General features: G+C 42.0%; 1 protein-coding gene across 2 annotated transcripts in view; it reads right to left on the bottom strand.

Moving 5' to 3' along the window:
* SLC24A3 (solute carrier family 24 member 3) overlaps positions 1–17,914 on the bottom strand; it is a 515,190-nt gene that overhangs the window by 74,903 nt on the left and 422,373 nt on the right. The window lies entirely within an intron of this gene.

The following is a 17,914-nucleotide window of genomic DNA, read 5'->3' as shown; positions in this document are numbered from 1 at the left end:
ATGTCAGCAGCAGCATTTGATTGAATATTTATGAATGCCAGGCACTGTCCTAAGGACTTTTCTCTACACACTTTAATTGATTTAATTCTCATGCAACTCTTTAAGATGGTGCTTCTTATGGGCTGATTGTGTTTCCCCCATCCCCAGCCCTATCCAATTCATAAATTGCATTCCTAAACCCAGTACCTCAGAATGTCACTGTATTTGGAGATTGGGTCCCTAAAGAGGTAAGTAAATGAAAATGAGGTCACTAGGGTGGTCTTAATCCAATCTGCCTGGTGTCGATATGAGAAGAGGAAATTTGGACGCAGATATGTGAAGACCATGCCAAGACCGGGGAGGAGGAGCCATCTGCAAACCACGGAGAGGCCTCAGAAGAAACCAACCCTGCCGACACATTGATCTCAGACTTCCGGCCTCCAGGAGTCTGCGAAAATAAATTTCTGCTGTTTAAACCATTTAGCCTGTGGTATTTTGTTACAGCAGCCTAGCTGACCAGTGCAGTACTGCATGATGTCTCCCTGCTACAGATGTGGGCAAATGAGGATCATGATAATTTGCTAAACTTGTCTGCCCAGGAATAGAGCCCGTTGAATGACTCAAAAGCCCAGGCTTGTAAGCATTATATAAAAGAACCTATTTTTTTTCTCAAGTAATACAAATACAATGGAAGGTGGATCCTTATCTTGTGAGAGCTTATGACTCACTGTGAAGACAAACTTTTGCATGGATGGCAAAGTCTACATGGTCGGGCCGCCAAATCCAAAGAGCACAAAGAATCATAGGGCCAGGCTGAGCATTTTTTAAAGACTGTCTAGGATGGGGTGCCTGGAGCCTCTCAGCATGCCAGATCTGTCGTCAGGGGTGTTTAACCTACAGCACAATTTCTCTTTACTTCTCGCACTGGTCTCCATGATGACATAAAGGGGCTGTTTGATGGTCCCCTGAAAACACAGACTGCCTGGTGCAGTCAGCTGAATAGCGGCCCCCTGCAGATGTCCACACCTGAATCTCCAGAACCTGAGGATCTGTTAGCTCATGTGGTAAGAGGGACTTTGCAGATGTGATTAAACTATGGACCTTGAGATAGCGGAAATTATCCTGGATTATCCAGGTAGACCTGATGTAATCACACAAACGTCCTCCTAAGAGGGAGACAGGAGGATCAGAGGGTTTAGTGGGAGGTAAGATGACGGAAGCCAGGGGATGGAGTGAAGCAAGAAAGGGGCCATGAGGCAAGGAATGCAGGCAGCCCCTAGAAGCTGGAAAAGGCAAAGAATCGATTCTCCCCTGAAGCTTCCAGAAAGAACACAGCCTTACTGACACCTTGATTTTTATTTATTTATTTATTTATTTAAAAGATGACCAGTACCGGGATCTTAACCCTTGACTTGGTGTTGTCAGCACCATGCTCTCTGCAGTGAGCTGACCGGCCATCCCTATATAGGGATCCGAACCCGTGGTCTTGGTGTTCTCAGCACCACACTCTCCCGAGTGAGCCACGGGCCGGCTCTGATGCCTTGATTTTAGTCTTCTAACCTCTAGAACTGGAAGAGAATCAAGTTGGGTTGTTTTAAGCCACTAAGGTTGTGGTAGTCTGGACAGAGGCAATAGGGAGCTCACACACCTGTCCCGCTGTGGGACTCTGCAGGCCAGGCACCAAGCGCTGCTGTTCCCCTGCCCCCTGACTCCAGACCCAGCAGTATCCTGAACCAGGGTGTGGCTCGAATTCTTCTGAGATAAAAAAAAAAAGTCCTGCTTTCCTTGGGCCAATTGGAACCCCAAAGCCCTGCCCTTGAGGCTGTGCGCTGGGAGTAGGTGTCTTTAATGAATCTGCCACGTCTTCTAAACTCTTCCAGCAATCCTGTGGGGGTGCACGTTGGCCACTCCCATTTTCCAGAGAAGGAAATGGGGGCTTAGAATAGCAGAGAGACTTGCTCAAGGTCCCACAGCTGGGAGTGGCAGAGTCAGATCCAGACCCACATTTCTCGGAGTCTGAAGCCCACATTTTTTCAACTTTTAAAAAATTGTGGCTATATATAAAGTATATATACAGAGTTTCAAGATGGCGGCGGCTGCGGCGGCTGGCGCGGAGTAGCTGAGGTGGAAAAGGCGGCCACTGGGCCTCAGGCAGCCGGGAAACTTGTGGACCTTCCTCTTGCCATCTCTTAAGGGAGGACCGCTGCTGCTGGCCGGTCGTGGGGGGTGACCGCCACATTGCCTCTGGCAGGAGAGGCTGCCTCATTTACAGGCAACAGCTTTGAAGTGTGGAGCAGGAAAAGAACTGTTTCTTAGCTGCAAAAGCGAGTCTCGAAACAGGGATCACGGCGCCAGGGCTGCTGTGGATGCAGCCAGGATCCCAGAGGCCAGGGCCGCGCTGAAGGCGGCCAGCTGCTCTATTCAGGATTCGAGGTTTCAGGCCGGCATTAAAGAAGATTCCTGGGAGCGCCCGAGCCGCGCTGCGACTGAACAGCCCGAGGCGGCAGCGACCAAGAACACGGGAGGCGACAAACCAGAGACAGAGAGCGAGCACCCGACCTGGCACAGCACTGTGAGTGACCCCCTGGTCCAGCTCTGTTCGGGGGGCGGATGCCCACCTGGCTCCCACCTGCACCACCAGGCCACTCACTGCCCCGGTGCTGCCTCCATTTTCCCAGGTCCGGGCAGCTCCGCCCTGCTCGGCCATCACTGAGCCCTCCCACTTGCTTGGCCTGGCGCAGGGCTTTCCGGAGCCTGCGGACCGGCCTCCTCTCCCACTCCCTCCCCAGATCTCTGGTGGGGCTGGTGGCGTGGGGCATCCCTGGCCAGTGTTGGGAGGGCAAGGAAGTACGGGCTGGCCGATTGTCACTCCACCACACCCTGGACTCCGGCCCCCGGTAAGCTTCCTGTTACTGGGAGGCAGATACCATCTCTGCGGCCACCAGTTTGGAAAAAAGCCTAACGAATTTCTGGTTGGGAATAGTGTGGTAGGAGAGTTCCCAGGTCCGCTTGAACCTGCCGGAGAGCAGGCTGCAGGCGGGCGCTAGGCTCGGTTTATACCGGGGGGATACAAAGGTGAACAAGACCCGAGAAAGATCTACACAGTGCTACAAAGGCACCCAGAGCGACTGGTCGTCTGTGCCTAGCAGAAACCTGGTAGACTTCCTGGGCGAGGCGGTGCCGAGCAGGGTCTTGAAGGCCCAGCTGATAGACGAGGGGTGCAGAAGACACACCCCAGCCCAGCACAGTGCGCACAGAGTGGGGAGACGTGCGGCCAGGGAGGCGGAGACTGGACAGAAACCACACACCCGGTGGGGTCGCCACTGCACGATCTAACAGCCTGGGCCAGAGCACACAGAACGGGGAGAAGTCCTGCACAGGAAGTGAAAGCTAAACAGAGATCACACACCCTGTGGTACGTGATCCACCAGCCCAGCAGAGTCCAAGCTGACCAGAAAGGTGGCTCCCCGGAGAAGCCCAAGACCTGAGGCAACCACACACACAAGGCACTAGAGGCCAACTGAGCAGTCACGGAGGGAGCCATACCAAATTGGCAACCACAGCAACATCCTAGTTAGTCATTAGTCTCAAACCGGTGGTCTGTGCAACCCCCTGCCACAATGAATAAACACCAAAAAAAGATACCAGAAAAACAAAAAATCAAGAAAGTACACCACCAAAAGTTAATAAATCTCAAACTCTAGATCCTATAGAACAAGAAGCCCTTGAAATGACTGACAAGGAATTTCGAGTGATAATTCTAAGGAAACTGAATGAGATACAAGAAAACTCAGCTAGACATCATGATGAAATGAGGAAAAGTATACAGGATCTGAAAGAGGAAATGTACAAGGAAATCAATGTCCTGAAAAAAAATGTAGCAGAACTTGCTGAACTGAAGAAGTTATTCAGTGAAATAAAAAACACAACGGAGAGTTTAACCAGCAGGCTTGTCGAAGTTGAAGAGAGAACCTCTGAACTTGAAGATGGGCTGTTTGAAATAACACGAGCAGACAAAAAGAAAGAAAAAAGAATCAAGGTCATGGAAGAAAATCTGAGAGAGATATCAGACAACCTCAAGCGCTCAAATATCCGAGTCATGGGTATTCCAGAAGGGGAGGAAAATGGATATTCCATTGAAAACATATTCAACAAAATAGTGGCAGAATACTTCCCAGGTATAGGAAAAATCATAGATCTTCAGATCCAGGAAGCTCAATGATCTCCAAACGTATTCAACCCAAAAAGGCCTTCTCCAAGACATATCATAGTCAAATTGGCAAAACTCAGAGACAAAGAGAGAATCTTAAAAGCTGCAAGAGAGAAGCGTCAAATCACCTATAAAGGAGCCCCAATCAGATTAACATCAGACTTTTCATCACAAACTCTAAAAGCTAGAAAGGAATGGGATGATATTTTCAAAATACTAAAAGACAAAGATTGCCAGCCAAGAATACTCTACCCTGCAAGGCTATCCTTCCGAAATGAGGGGCAAATAGTATATTTCTCAGACAAACAAAAACTGCGGGAGTTCACTACCACACGACCACCCTTACAAGAAATCCTCAAGGGAGTACTGGGTTTGGTTCCTGAAAAATAACTACCACTGCCATAAAAACCCAAGAAAAATCTAAACCCGCTAGTATAATAAAAATGGCATTCATGAAGAGAAAACAAGCTAACAAAAACACTATCTACAACCTAAGGAACCACCAAACAAAGAAAGCAAACAGTAAATCAGAAAGCAAGGAACAAAAGAAACCTAAGACAACCAAACAACCAATAAAATGCTAGGAATAAATCAACACCTTTCAATAACAACTCTTAATGTAAAAGGCTTAAATTCCCCAATTAAAAGACACAGACTGGCTGACTGGATCAAAAAGCAGGACCCAACTATATGCTGCCTACAAGAGACCCACCTCACCCATAAAGATTCACACAGACTAAGAGTGAAAGGATGGAAAAAGATTTACCATGCAAACAGAAAAGAAAAACGAGCTGGAGTAGCTATTCTTATATCTGACAAAATAGACTTTAAACTAAAAACCATAAAAAGAGACAATGAGGGACACTACTTAATGATAAAAGGTCTGATCCATCAAGAAGACATAACAATCATAAATATGTACGCACCCAATGTTGGAGCAGCCAGATTTATAAAACAAACTCTATTAGACCTAAAGAAGGAAATAGACACTAATACCATAATAGCAGGGGACCTGAACACCCCACTGTCAATATTAGACAGATCATCTAGGCAAAGAATCAGTAGAGAAACACAAGATCTAAACAAGACTCTAGACCAATTGGAATTGGCAGATATCTACAGAACATTCCACCCAACAACCTCAGAATATTCATTCTTCTCATCAGCACATGGATCATTCTCCAGGATAGATCACATATTAGGTCACAAATCAAGTCTCAATAAATCCAAAAAAATTGGAATTATCCCATGTATCTTCTCAGACCACAATGGATTAAAACTAGAAATTAATAACAAACGAAACTCTGGAAACTATACAAACACATGGAAATTAAACAGCATTCTACTTAATGACATATGGGTCCAAGAAGAAATCAAGCAGGAAATCAAAAAATTTATTGAATCTAATGAAAACAATGATACATCATACCAAAACCTGTGGGATACTGCAAAAGCAGTATTGAGGGGAAAATTTATTGCATTAAATGCTCACTTCAGAAGAATAGAAAGATGGCAAGTGAACAACCTAACACTTCACCTTAAAGAACTAGAAAAACAAGAACAATCCAAACCTAAAGTTAGCAGACGGAAAGAAATCATTAAGATCAGAGCAGAACTGAATGAAATTGAAAACCAAAAAACAATTCAAAAGATCAACGAATCAAAAAGTTGGTTTTTTGAAAAGATAAATAAAATTGACAAACCATTAGCATGGCTAACAAAAAAAAGAAGAGAGAAGACTCAAATAACAAAAATTAGAAATGAAAAAGGTGATATTACAACTGATTCATCTGAAATACAAGGAATCATTCGAGACTACTATAAACAACTATACGCCAACAAATTTGAAAATCTGGAGGAAATGGATAAATTTCTGCACACACACAAGCTCCCAAAACTGAACCGTAAAGACGTAGAAAATTTGAACAGACCAATAACAATAAAGGAGATTGAAGCTGTTATCAGAAGGCTCCCAACAAAGAAAAGCCCAGGACCAGATGGATTCACAGCAGAATTTTACCAAACATTCAAACAGGAATTGACACCGATTCTTTACAAACTATTCCAAAAGATTGAAACGGACACAAATCTCCCAAACTCATTCTATGAAGCAAACATCATCCTGATACCAAAACCAGGTAAAGATATAACCAAAAAAGAAAACTACAGGCCGATATCCTTGATGAATATAGATGCAAAAATCCTCACTAAAATACTAGCAAACAGAATACAGCAACACATACAAAAAATTATTCATCACGATCAAGTGGGATTCATCCCAGGGATGCAAGGTTGGTTCAACATACGCAAATCAATAAATGTGATACACCATATTAATAAACTCAAACACAAGGACCATATGATCATCTCTATAGATGCTGAAAAAGCATTTGATAAAGTTCAGCACTCATTCATGACAAAGACCCTCTATAAGTTAGGTATAGAGGGAAAGTATCTCAACATAATTAAAGCCATATATGCCAAACCCACTGCCAATATCATCCTGAATGGGGAAAAGCTGAAAGCTTTTCCTTTAAGAACAGGCACTAGACAAGGATGCCCACTCTCACCATTCCTATTCAACATAGTGTTGGAAGTACTAGCCAGAGCAATCAGAGAAGAGAAGGAAATAAAGGGCATCCAGATTGGAAAAGATGAAGTCAAACTGTCCCTGTTTGCAGATGACATGATCCTATATATCGAAGAGCCTAAAACCTCTACAAAAAAACTGTTGGAATTGATAAATGATTTCAGCACAGTAGCAGGATACAAAATCAACACACAAAAATCAGTAGCATTTCTTTTCTCCAATAGTGAACATGCAGAAGGAGAAATCAAGAAAGCCTGCCCATTTACAATAGCCACCAAAAAAATAAAATACTTAGGAACTGAGTTAATCAAGGAGGTGAAAAATCTCTATAATGAGAACTACAAACCACTGCTGAGAGAAATTAGAGAGGATACAAGAAGATGGAAAGATATTCCATGCTCTTGGATTGGAAGAATCAACATAGTGAAAATGTCCATACTACCCAAAGTGATATACAAATTCAATGCAATCCCCATCAAAATTCTAAAGACATTTTTCTCAGAAATAGAAAAAACTATTCAGACATTTATATGGAACAATAAAAGACCACGCATAGCCAAAGCAATGCTGAGCAAAAAAAAATAAAGCTGGAGGCATAACACTACCTGACTTTAAGCTATACTACAAAGCTATAATAACCAAAACAGTATGGTACTGGCATAAAAACAGACACACTGACCAATGGAATAGAATAGAGAATCCAGAAATCAACCCACACACTTACTGCCATCTGATCTTTGACAAAGGCACCAAGCCTATTCACTGGGGAAGGGACTGCCTCTTCAGCAAATGGTGCTGGGAGAACTGGATACCCATATGCAGGAGAATAGACCTATACCTCTCACCGTATACTAAAATCAACTCAAAATGGATTAAGGATTTAAATATACACCCTGAGGGCCGGCCCCGTGGCGCACTCAGGAGAGTGCGGCGCTTGGGAACGCAGCGACGCTCCCGCCGCGGGTTCGGATCCCATATAGGACTGGCCAGTGCACTCACTGGCTGAGTGCCGGTCACGAAAAAGACAAAAAAGAAAAAAAAAAAAAAAAAATATACACCCTGAAACAATAAAACTTCTTAAAGAAAACATAGGAGAAACACTTCAGGAAATAGGACTGGGTACAGACTTCATGAATACGACACCAAAAGCACGGGCAACCAAAGGAAAAATAAACAAATGGGATTATATCAAACTAAAAAGCTTCTGCACAGCAAAAGAAACAATTAACAGAGTTAAAAGACAACCAACAGAGTGGGAGAAAATATTTGCAAAATATACATCTGACAAAGGATTAATATCCAGAATATATAAGGAACTCAAACAACTTTACAAGAAGAAAACAAGCAACCCAATTAAAAAATGGGCAAAAGAGCTAAGTAGGCATTTCTCTAAGGAAGATATACAAATGGCCAACAGACATATGAAAAAATGCTCAACATCACTCAGCATCCGGGAAATGCAAATCAAAACCACACTGAGATACCATCTAACCCCAGTTAGGATGGCTAAAATCCAAAAGACTCTGAACGATAAATGCTGGCGAGGCTGCAGAGAAAAAGGAACTCTCATACATTGTTGGTGGGACTGCAAAATGGTGCAGCCTCTATGGAAAATGGTATGGAGGTTCCTCAAACAATTGCAGACAGATCTACCATACGACCCAGCTATCCCACTGTTGGGAATATACCCAGAGGAATGGAAATCATCAAGTCGAAGGTATACCTGTTCCCCAATGTTTATCGCAGCACTCTTTACAATAGCCAAGATTTGGAACCAGCCCAAATGCCCATCATCAGATGAGTGGATACGGAAAATGTGGTACATCTACACAATGGAATACTACTCAGCTATAAAAACGAATGAAATACTGCCATTTGCAACAACATGGATGGACCTTGAGAAAATTATATTAAGTGAAACAAGTCAGGCACAGAAAGAGAAATACCACATGTTCTCACTTATTGGTGGGAGCTAAAAATTAATATATAAATTCATATACACACACACATACACACACACACACAAAACCGGGGGGGGGGGAAGAAGATATAACAACCACAATTATTTGAAGTTGATACGACAGGCAAACAGAAAGGACATTGTTGGGGGGGAGGGGGGGAGGGAGAAGGGAGGGAGGTCTTGGTGATGGGGAGCAATAATCAGCTACAATGTATATCGACAAAATAAAATGTAAAAAAAAAATAAATTAAAAATAAATAAATAAATAAATAAATAAAGTATATATACAATTATACATATATTTATTTATAAAATTATAAATTTTATATATAATTAATTATATATTAAATATTCAATATATTTAATAATTATGTATACTTATAAAATTACATCATAATTACATATAATATATATTTATTAAATTACAGATATTATATATCATATATATAATTCTATATAAAGTTGTGGTTATATATATATTTACCATCTTAATCGTTTTTAAGTGTGCAGTTCATTGACAGTAAGTATATTAAGTCCATTCACATTGTTGTGATTCCTTGGGTGGCTTCTTCTTGTCACAAAATCCACTGCTATTAATATTATTGTCATCACCATCACCCATCTCCAGAACTTTCCATCTTCTCAACCCAAACTCTTGCACCCATGAAACAATAACTCCCCATCCCCCCCCCATCTCCTGGCAACCACCATTACACTTTCTGTCTCTATAAATTGGACTAGCCCAGGTACCTCGTCTGGGTAGAATCACACAGTGCTGGTCTTTCTGGGTCTGGCTGATCTTACTCAGCATAAAGTCATCAAGACTCAACCTTTGTACCATTTCCCACCGATCCCCAGGGAAGTGTCAGCATGGCTCAGGGTGGCAGCTGTGTGTATTGTCTCAGCACTCACAGCCCAGGTTTGCAGAAGCTTGGGACTCATTCTTAGTCCCGAAGAATACTGGAATACTGAACTCTGAGACAAAAGTGTGGTCAGACAGTCCCTGCGTTGCCCACAGGGCAGCCTACAACAGAACGAAAGATAAGTGCAAAATTCTCCTTCAAGCTCATAATTTCAACCTACTCTCTCTCTACTTAAATCCCACTCATGACAAGTCATACAGACAGATGTTTCCAACACATTTATTTCCTCTGCTCTTCCTGGTCAACCAAAACATGACAAAGGAAGAAGCAAGAGGTGCTAGTACTGAACAACATAAAAAAAATGAGTTGATGAATTTTGGCTTTATTTTAAACATTCCACGATGGATATGGTCTTACATTATTTTGCAAAACAACACAATCTTTTCACTCACCTCTCCAAATAGTTATATAATAAGATAATTAATATCCATAGTCCACACACATACTAACATGGTCATGGTGATTATGTTCTACATAATGAAGATGGTTGTTAATGTAATTGGTTTTTATTCCTAAGCAGCCATGATTAACTCCTCGAGGGCCAACACTGAAATTCCATGAGGCATTTTCAGAGCACCATTTACAGAGGCCCAACCCTCCTGGCTGTTCTGGTTCTGGGCATGTTTTCACCACGAGAAATGCTTCCCTGTCCAGCCCTACGGACAAAGTCAGTCATTTCCCATTGTAGCCTCATTAGACGCTTATCCTTTTGGTTAAATGGAGTTTGGCAAAGTGAAGTTAAATAAGAAAATGAGGTTATATATTGCTGAGTCAAATGGAAAAGCACTACTGCAATCATGCTGCCAACAGCACCTTCTAGCTAGAGAATACTTGGGGCAGTTATATTTTGTTATTATCTGGGATTCCATTCTAGAACCAGAATTTGGATCCTTTTCTTTCTCAAATGGTTTCCTTAAGCCTAACTTATTATTTATTTTCACCATCAGAAACTCCTTCAAAACAAAGCCAGAGTTACCTGGTCAATGTAAGTGGCAGATCACCGGAGCATTCTGGAAATCAACGTGGTAAATTCATGTCACATGTCTCAGGTCATTTAGGTCATTCAAGTCAAACATGGAGGGACCTCATGATTATTTGGCTGGCTTCTTGTTACAAAACTTACTGTTACTAGCATTAATATTGAACAAAGTCTCAAGCTGTGTTAATCTTATTTTTTGACTTGGACTAATGCTTTGACCTTTGACTGTCTCCCTCACCCTCAGCTCAACAACTGTACACAAAATAGAACCTCTTATTACAGCAAACCAAAGTAATTTCCACAGGATCTCTTGTACAGTGAGCCTCCGAGATGATCTCTCTCTATTCACCAATAATCTATAGTTATCTTTTAAGCTTATGTCTTTAAAATTCTATACCAGAATTAAGTAATTATGCATCAACATTACAATACGATAGGACTCTGTATTTGTCTATGTATTTTACCTTAACCAGAGAGCTCTATATTTTTATATACTTTTTGTGTTGCTGTCTAGCGTCCTTTTATTTAAACTTAAAGGACTGCCTTTAGCTTTTCTTATAGGGCAGGTCTAGTGGGGATGAATTCCCTCAGCTTTTGTTTATCTTAGAAAGTCTTAATTTCTTCTTTGTTATTGAAGGACAGTTTTTCTGCATTGTATTCTAGGTTGGCAGTTTTTTCTTTTAGCACTTTGACTATATCATCCCACACCCTTCTGGCCTACAAGGTTTCTGCTGAGAAATCCATTGATAATTTTATGAAAGCTCCCTTGTATGTGATGAGTTGCATTTCTCTTACTGCTTCCAAAATTCATTATCTTTGAATTTTGGCAGTTTGCTTATAACATGTTTTGGTATAGATCTCTTTGGGCTAATCAGAGTTGAGTTCTCTGAGCTTCTTGCATTTGTGTATCAATTTCCTTTGTCAAATTTGGGAAGTTTTTGGTCACTGTTTCTTCAAATAGTTTCTCTTCCCTTTCTCTCTCTCTTTTCTATCTGAAACTCCCATAATATGTATATCGGTCCATTTGATGGTGTCCTACTGGTCTCTGAAATTCTCAGTTTTTTTTCTCTCTTTTTTTCTTTTCTTTTTGCCCCTCTGACTCAATAATTTAAAATGTCCTGTCTTCAGGTCTGCCAATTCTTTCTTCTGCTTGGTCCAGTCTGCTCTTGATCCCCTCTAGCAAATTTTTCAATTCAGTTATTGTGTAGTTCAGCTCTTGAATTTCTGCTTGGTTCTTTTTTAATAGTTTCTATCTCTTTGTTGATACTTTCATTTTGTCCATACATTGTCTTCCTGATTTCATTTAGTTGTCTCTATTCTCATTTAGCTCATCGAGCATCTTTATGATGGTTATTTTGATTTCTTTGTCAGGTGGTTCATACAGCTCCATTTATTTAAGGTCCATTACTAGGGCTTTATTTTGTCCTTTTCATTGGGCCATGTTTTGTTGTTGTTGTTGTTTTGGGGGGGGGGTTTGTTTTTGTATGTCTTGTGATATTTTGTTGAGAGTTGGGTATTTGAAAAAACAGCCAGTCTTTATGGACTGTCTTCACACAGGGGAAGATCAGAATCTATAGTTATTGAAGTTAACCTTCATCAGTCAGCTCTACTAGAGATTCTGTGGGCCTCTCAAACCTTTTCTGGGGTTGCACCTGCTCTGGGCATGTGGCTGTAATCTCCCAGCTGATGACCTTTTCCTATTTCTACTCAGGAGCTCCCCCTGGTGCCTGTCTGTGATACTGTAATCTCTCTGGTGCTGTGGCAAGCTGAGGGGCTGCCTTGGTTCTCCAAAACATGCTGCTTTCTTACCAGTGCTCTGAACTAGTCAAGACAGAAACCAGTTTCCTGGATAGCAACCCAAATAGCCAGACACTGGGTGCATGTTCTACCCATTTTTTCTCTCCTGAGGGAGAAGCCATGAGTTGGGCATTTTCTCCCAATTGCGGCATGCTGTGCAGGGAGGGGGATGGAATATGGTGGGTAAGTGCGATGGACTTTCTTACCTCCTCCACTGTGCTTCTTCTTGGCCTTGTGCTCACCTAGGGTGCTGCAGCCTGTCAAATGGTTTCTGAAGTTCTCACAAAGGCAATCTGGTCCATACATTGCTGTTCACGGGGGGAGGAGGACCTGGGGCTTATCATTCTGCCACCTTGCTGACATCACTTGGATGCTTTTTCTACTCATCAGTGATACGAGCACTCCCACTTTGGCAGGTTAGAATATTTATTTAAGGTATCTGTCCTGTTTGGCAGCTGATTAAACTTTTCCTTAAAGTTACTTCAAATTTGCTTCTACCTGTGCTAATACATGTCTCCTTATGAAATCCTCGTCAACTTATCATTAACTATGCTTATACTTGTTCAATGAATGTGACAGCTAAATATTTCACATATCACTCAATTGAATATTCTTCTCAAGGGAAGGCACCATGGCGTTCCCTCCTCCGCTAACTAATGTAGTAGAACAATTAAAATAATGTTGGCCAGGCTTAACTTATTCTTCCTTTCCTTGCTTCTTATAGCTTGTTGTTCCTTTACGTATTTTATCATAATCCACACCCTCCCCCTCCCTGCCCCCAGAATAGTTACTGGTTTTCATTCTGTGCCTTTTTCTCCATCCTCAACCCTTCTGCCAAGTAAACACAAGAGCCAGGGCTCTTTCATCTCCATAGAAGGTATAAGTAGCCTTGGGGTTCCTAAAAGCAGAATAGTCAAGAATCATATTAGGCTAAGGAGTGCTGAAACTAGCTAAAGAAATTCTCTGTCACAAAAGCCAAAATCTTACATGCCAGAGATACTATGGAGACAGTGAGAGAATCAAGAAAGTAGAGAATTTAGACATAATGGAATAACAATATTTCTACATGTTAAAATGGGGAGATGGTGACTGGAAAGGATGGTCTGTGTGCAGTTGGCCCACTCCTTAGAAAGAAGGAAGACAGATAACTGCCTCCTGGTAATAAGCACATCCTTGAGTGAAATGGATCCCCACATGGGTGCTTTCATTTCATCACATCTTTTGTAAGCGCCTGTTGCAGTCAGAGGGCTCACCAACATGCTCACTCTGCTTTGCATGTAACGAGGGAGTCTGATGTGCTCTGATGGGCTTCGCTCCTGGTCAGTCTGTCGATCTCCAGTAGCTCAACCATTTCCTACCAGTTTGTATAAACGTGAAGGAAGAATCCTCCATTAGAAGTGAGGGGATCCAGATTCCTGCCCATGATCTGCCTGAAGACTTCCTATTTGATCTTTTTGCAGTTATTCGACTGGCTCTACCTGAAAGTCCATACTCATTTTGAAAAGGGAGAGGAATGATCAAACAAACATATTGTAGCAATTGAAATACCTGAAGTCTTTTCAGTAGAATTGGGGGACTTATGCCCTGAAACCTATTTTTTTCCCTTTCACATCTACATTGTTCATTCTTACTCCTGTGCTTGGTGGTGAGAATGCTTGTGAGATGGAGCAAGATCACCAGAGTAATTTTATGTAAAGGTTGAAGGTTGTAGTATAAACAGAGTGTTGGCATTAAAAAAATACAGATTTATACGAAAGCACTAATTCTTTAAGCTTAACATGGCTTATGTTTCCCTGGGAAGACCTACTTAGAACCTAGGACGACAGGACCAAGAAATACTCACCTACTCTTGAAATAAGTTGCATAGTTTCCCTACAAGTGGATTTTATTCTGTTCAATGCAACACCCATTTTTTTGGTTACCTACTATGAACAAAGTACAAAAATAGATGTTTTTGAGAAGAATATTGGAATTTCTGTCTTCCCTTATACATAACTTATGTCACAGTTTCGTCGTCAGGAAAAGTGCCATGAAGAATATTGTTGCTCTGGTTCACCCTTATCCTGGGACGTAGGAAAGGTGCTTCACTGCTATGAGCCAGACTTCTCAGCTGAAACACGGAAGTCATACCCCACCTCCTTTTGGACTGACATGAGGATGAAAATAATAAAGTCAAGTCTCACTGTGGAGCTTGGAAGGTAGTTTCTACCAGAATTCTGATGGATTCTTATTGGGCTTAGTGACTATTTTATATTATTAAAATATAATAATTGTTACTAAAACAAATTCACAAATACCCTACAAAGCTATGATCAGATGGACTAAACTAAGGGAAAATGAAGAAACTGTGCCCCTAGATAAATAAGAAGAAAAATAGAATTCAGTAAAGGTGGAAGAAAGGGACAATCCAAAAGAAATTTGAACCAGATGAATAGATTAAAAATGCCTGAGATAAGAGAGAGTGTTGCATTAAAACTCTTGGTGAGATGTAACGGAAAACTGGGACTCCATGGAACAGATATATATTTTAAGGAGTTGCTACTTGCATTCACTGTGGCCAACTGTTCCTGAATAAATATACTTCTGTAGGGATAAATGACACCATATATGTTTGTAGTCACTTTGGCTCGCAGATAGAATGAAATTGTAGAAAGTTGGGCTTAGTGTTACGATTGCAGCTGTTACTGACAGCTGTTATTAGCAGCTGCAACTCTATCCCTTAGAAAAGAACTGACAGGTGGCGCTGACCGAGAATGGACATATGGGGGGATTTTCTTAGTCATTTCAGATCCAGTGAATTTACCCAGTGAATGTCTACTATGAAACTGGATTGATGCTAATTGCCTGCCATCATAACATACTACTTAACATCAATATACTTTTAATATTGTCTGATCAGGTAAGACAGAGCATGCGATGATGTCCTACTGCATAGGGAATAATTGAGGAAGGAGAACATATACTTCTCTAAACTCTACCTGCACATAATACTTTTCACTCCTCAGGTTGCCTCTAGATGGTAAATTCTGGATGGAAACCAAGCCTTATAATGTTATTTCCAATAGTCGGATACATATTCTGGATCCATCTAGTAGATTGCAAAAACAATCCAAATTCTTCGATGCTCATCCCATCAACAGGTGGAGTCTACCCACTTCCCTCCCTCAAATCTGAGATGACTTGTTTTGAGGCATAGGATGCAGCAGAAATCGTAGGGGCCTGTTCCAAGCCCAGGTCTTCAGAGGTCCTGAGCATCTGCTCTCCTGCTGTGAACCCCTCTACCACCCTGTGAACAAGCCTGGCCTCACCTGCTGGAGAGTGTGAGGCACAGCCTGAGACATTGAACAAACTCAGACAGGAGTAGCCCAGATCAGAAAGACCATCCCACTGTGTGGAGCTAAAATTTCTGATCCACAAAATTAGGAGCTTTATAAAATGGTTGTTAAGTCACTAGTCCTGGGATACTTTGTTACATAGCAATAGAGAAATGATACCATCCTGGACTCACCCATGAGTCAGAACTCAATGAGGGCAAGCTGTTAAGACTAGTTACCTGCTCACATCCTTTCCTGAGATATGGGTAAGTGGCCTGGCACAGTGTGTCAGACTAAATTATTGAACCCAATTCTTCACTCAACTCTGGACTCATACCATATTCCAGGTAACTTTGCAGATCTTCCTAAAAAATGCAGGATGTACTTTCCAGCCACTTGGTTCTGGGTGTGGTGAGGTGACTGGCTGTGGACACTGGGATGGAGAAGAGATGGTGCACCAGTGATGGGCCTGGCATTAGAGGCCTGGCATATTCCACCTGTCCTCTTGTATTTCTGCCACCACCAAGAGAAGACCTTCCCCTGAGTAGCAGCTGTCATTTCAACCTGGGCCCAGAATGAGAGATATGTCAGAAATAAATGCTTATTGTCATGTGAAAGTGAGATTCAGGGGCTGTTTGTTACACAGCAATAGCTGCCTCACACATACAGCTTTATTTGGTACTGCCAACACATCTGAACCTCCTTCTCAGATAAGTAGGTGTGTCAGGCACTACTCTAGGCCTGGTTCCAGGATACTTGCCTGCAGAGTAGTCACTGAGTGACTTTGGAAAAATGACTTGCAGAGGCCATGATAAGATCAAACCAAGCAGAGAGAAAGGACTGGGAAGAAATTCAGGAGCCAGGTAAAAATGCCTCAAAACAAGAGCTTAGGGGTACCCAGGCAAGGCAAGAACATTCTTGAAGAAAAGTGATTGGAGGCAAGACCTGAAAAGGTTTCTGGAGGCCTTGGGTCTTTTGAGGGAGGTGTGTACCCTGACTCCTGTTAAAAGTTGTTGTCAGGCTACTCAGAAAAGAGGCTTTAGTGGAGAAGAGGCAAGCTGTTCCACTCCTGCTCTTCTGCCTGAGTCCCAAGGATGCAGATAGCCACCAGGTATCTGTACCCAGCCCACCTGGGGTTCTGCAGGTGCTGTCTCTCTTCCCAGGGACATTTTTGCTCACCTTCCCCAGATGTTCTGCTCACATCCTGGCAGGCCCATTTTCCATCCACCACGGGCTATCAATGTGTGTGATTAGGTAGGTCCTAGAGAAGCTGTTCAGTAGAACCTTCTGTGATGTTGGAAGTGGTCTATAACCTGTGCTGTCCTATATGGTGGCCAATAACCATGTGTGGTTCATATGCACTTGAAATGTAACTAGTGTGACTGAGGAACTGAATTTTTAATTTAATTTTAATTAATTTAAATTTAAATGGCCACATGTAGCTAGTGGCTACCATTCTGTACAACATAAGGGTAGTGTGCTGACCAACTCCACTATATTATGACCTCTAATAAATATTACTAATTTATTACTAATTACTAATTAGTATATTACTAATATTACTAATTTACTAAAGTTACTTACAAGCTAAGCCTCTGCAAAGCTCGCCACGGGCTTGATGATCCCTCTTGTAGTTCCTTCTTCAGAGCTCAGCATGCTGGCTGCTGGCAGGAGCACACAGAGTTCTAAAGTCCAGGAACCACTCATTCTGAGCAAAGGCTTATGGTGCAAGACTTGCCACCATCGCAATAAATGGACAATAGCAACATAGGCCTGGTGCTAGGTTTTTCAAGGCTCCCAGGCAAGTTACCCCAAGTCCAGAGCACACAGCAGCCACTGACAGGTAGCCCCTTCTGTTGCTTAATTAAAGACCCTGAAATCAAGTCACTGCATTTGGTAGCTTTTCTTGTTTAAAAAACAAAACAAAAATGAAAAAACACAACTGAGCTCATCTGAGCTCATCTTTTTGCTGCAGGATTGGAATAATCCAGGGTGGCTGGAAAGTGGCATTTGCTTTCAGATAACACTATTCCCCAGATTAGCCCAAAGCGTGGTGGGCTGTGAGTGGCCTTCTCAAAAGTTTACGTAGACTTCAAGAATGAGAGTGAAAACGTGTTGGACCATGCTCACTGAAACAAGTTTTTCATTTTTCAGTTCTTTCT

This window comes from Cynocephalus volans, chromosome 1 (genome assembly GCF_027409185.1).
Source record: "Cynocephalus volans isolate mCynVol1 chromosome 1, mCynVol1.pri, whole genome shotgun sequence".
NCBI lineage: Eukaryota > Metazoa > Chordata > Mammalia > Dermoptera > Cynocephalidae > Cynocephalus > Cynocephalus volans.
This window is presented reverse-complemented; position numbering and strand designations above follow the sequence as displayed.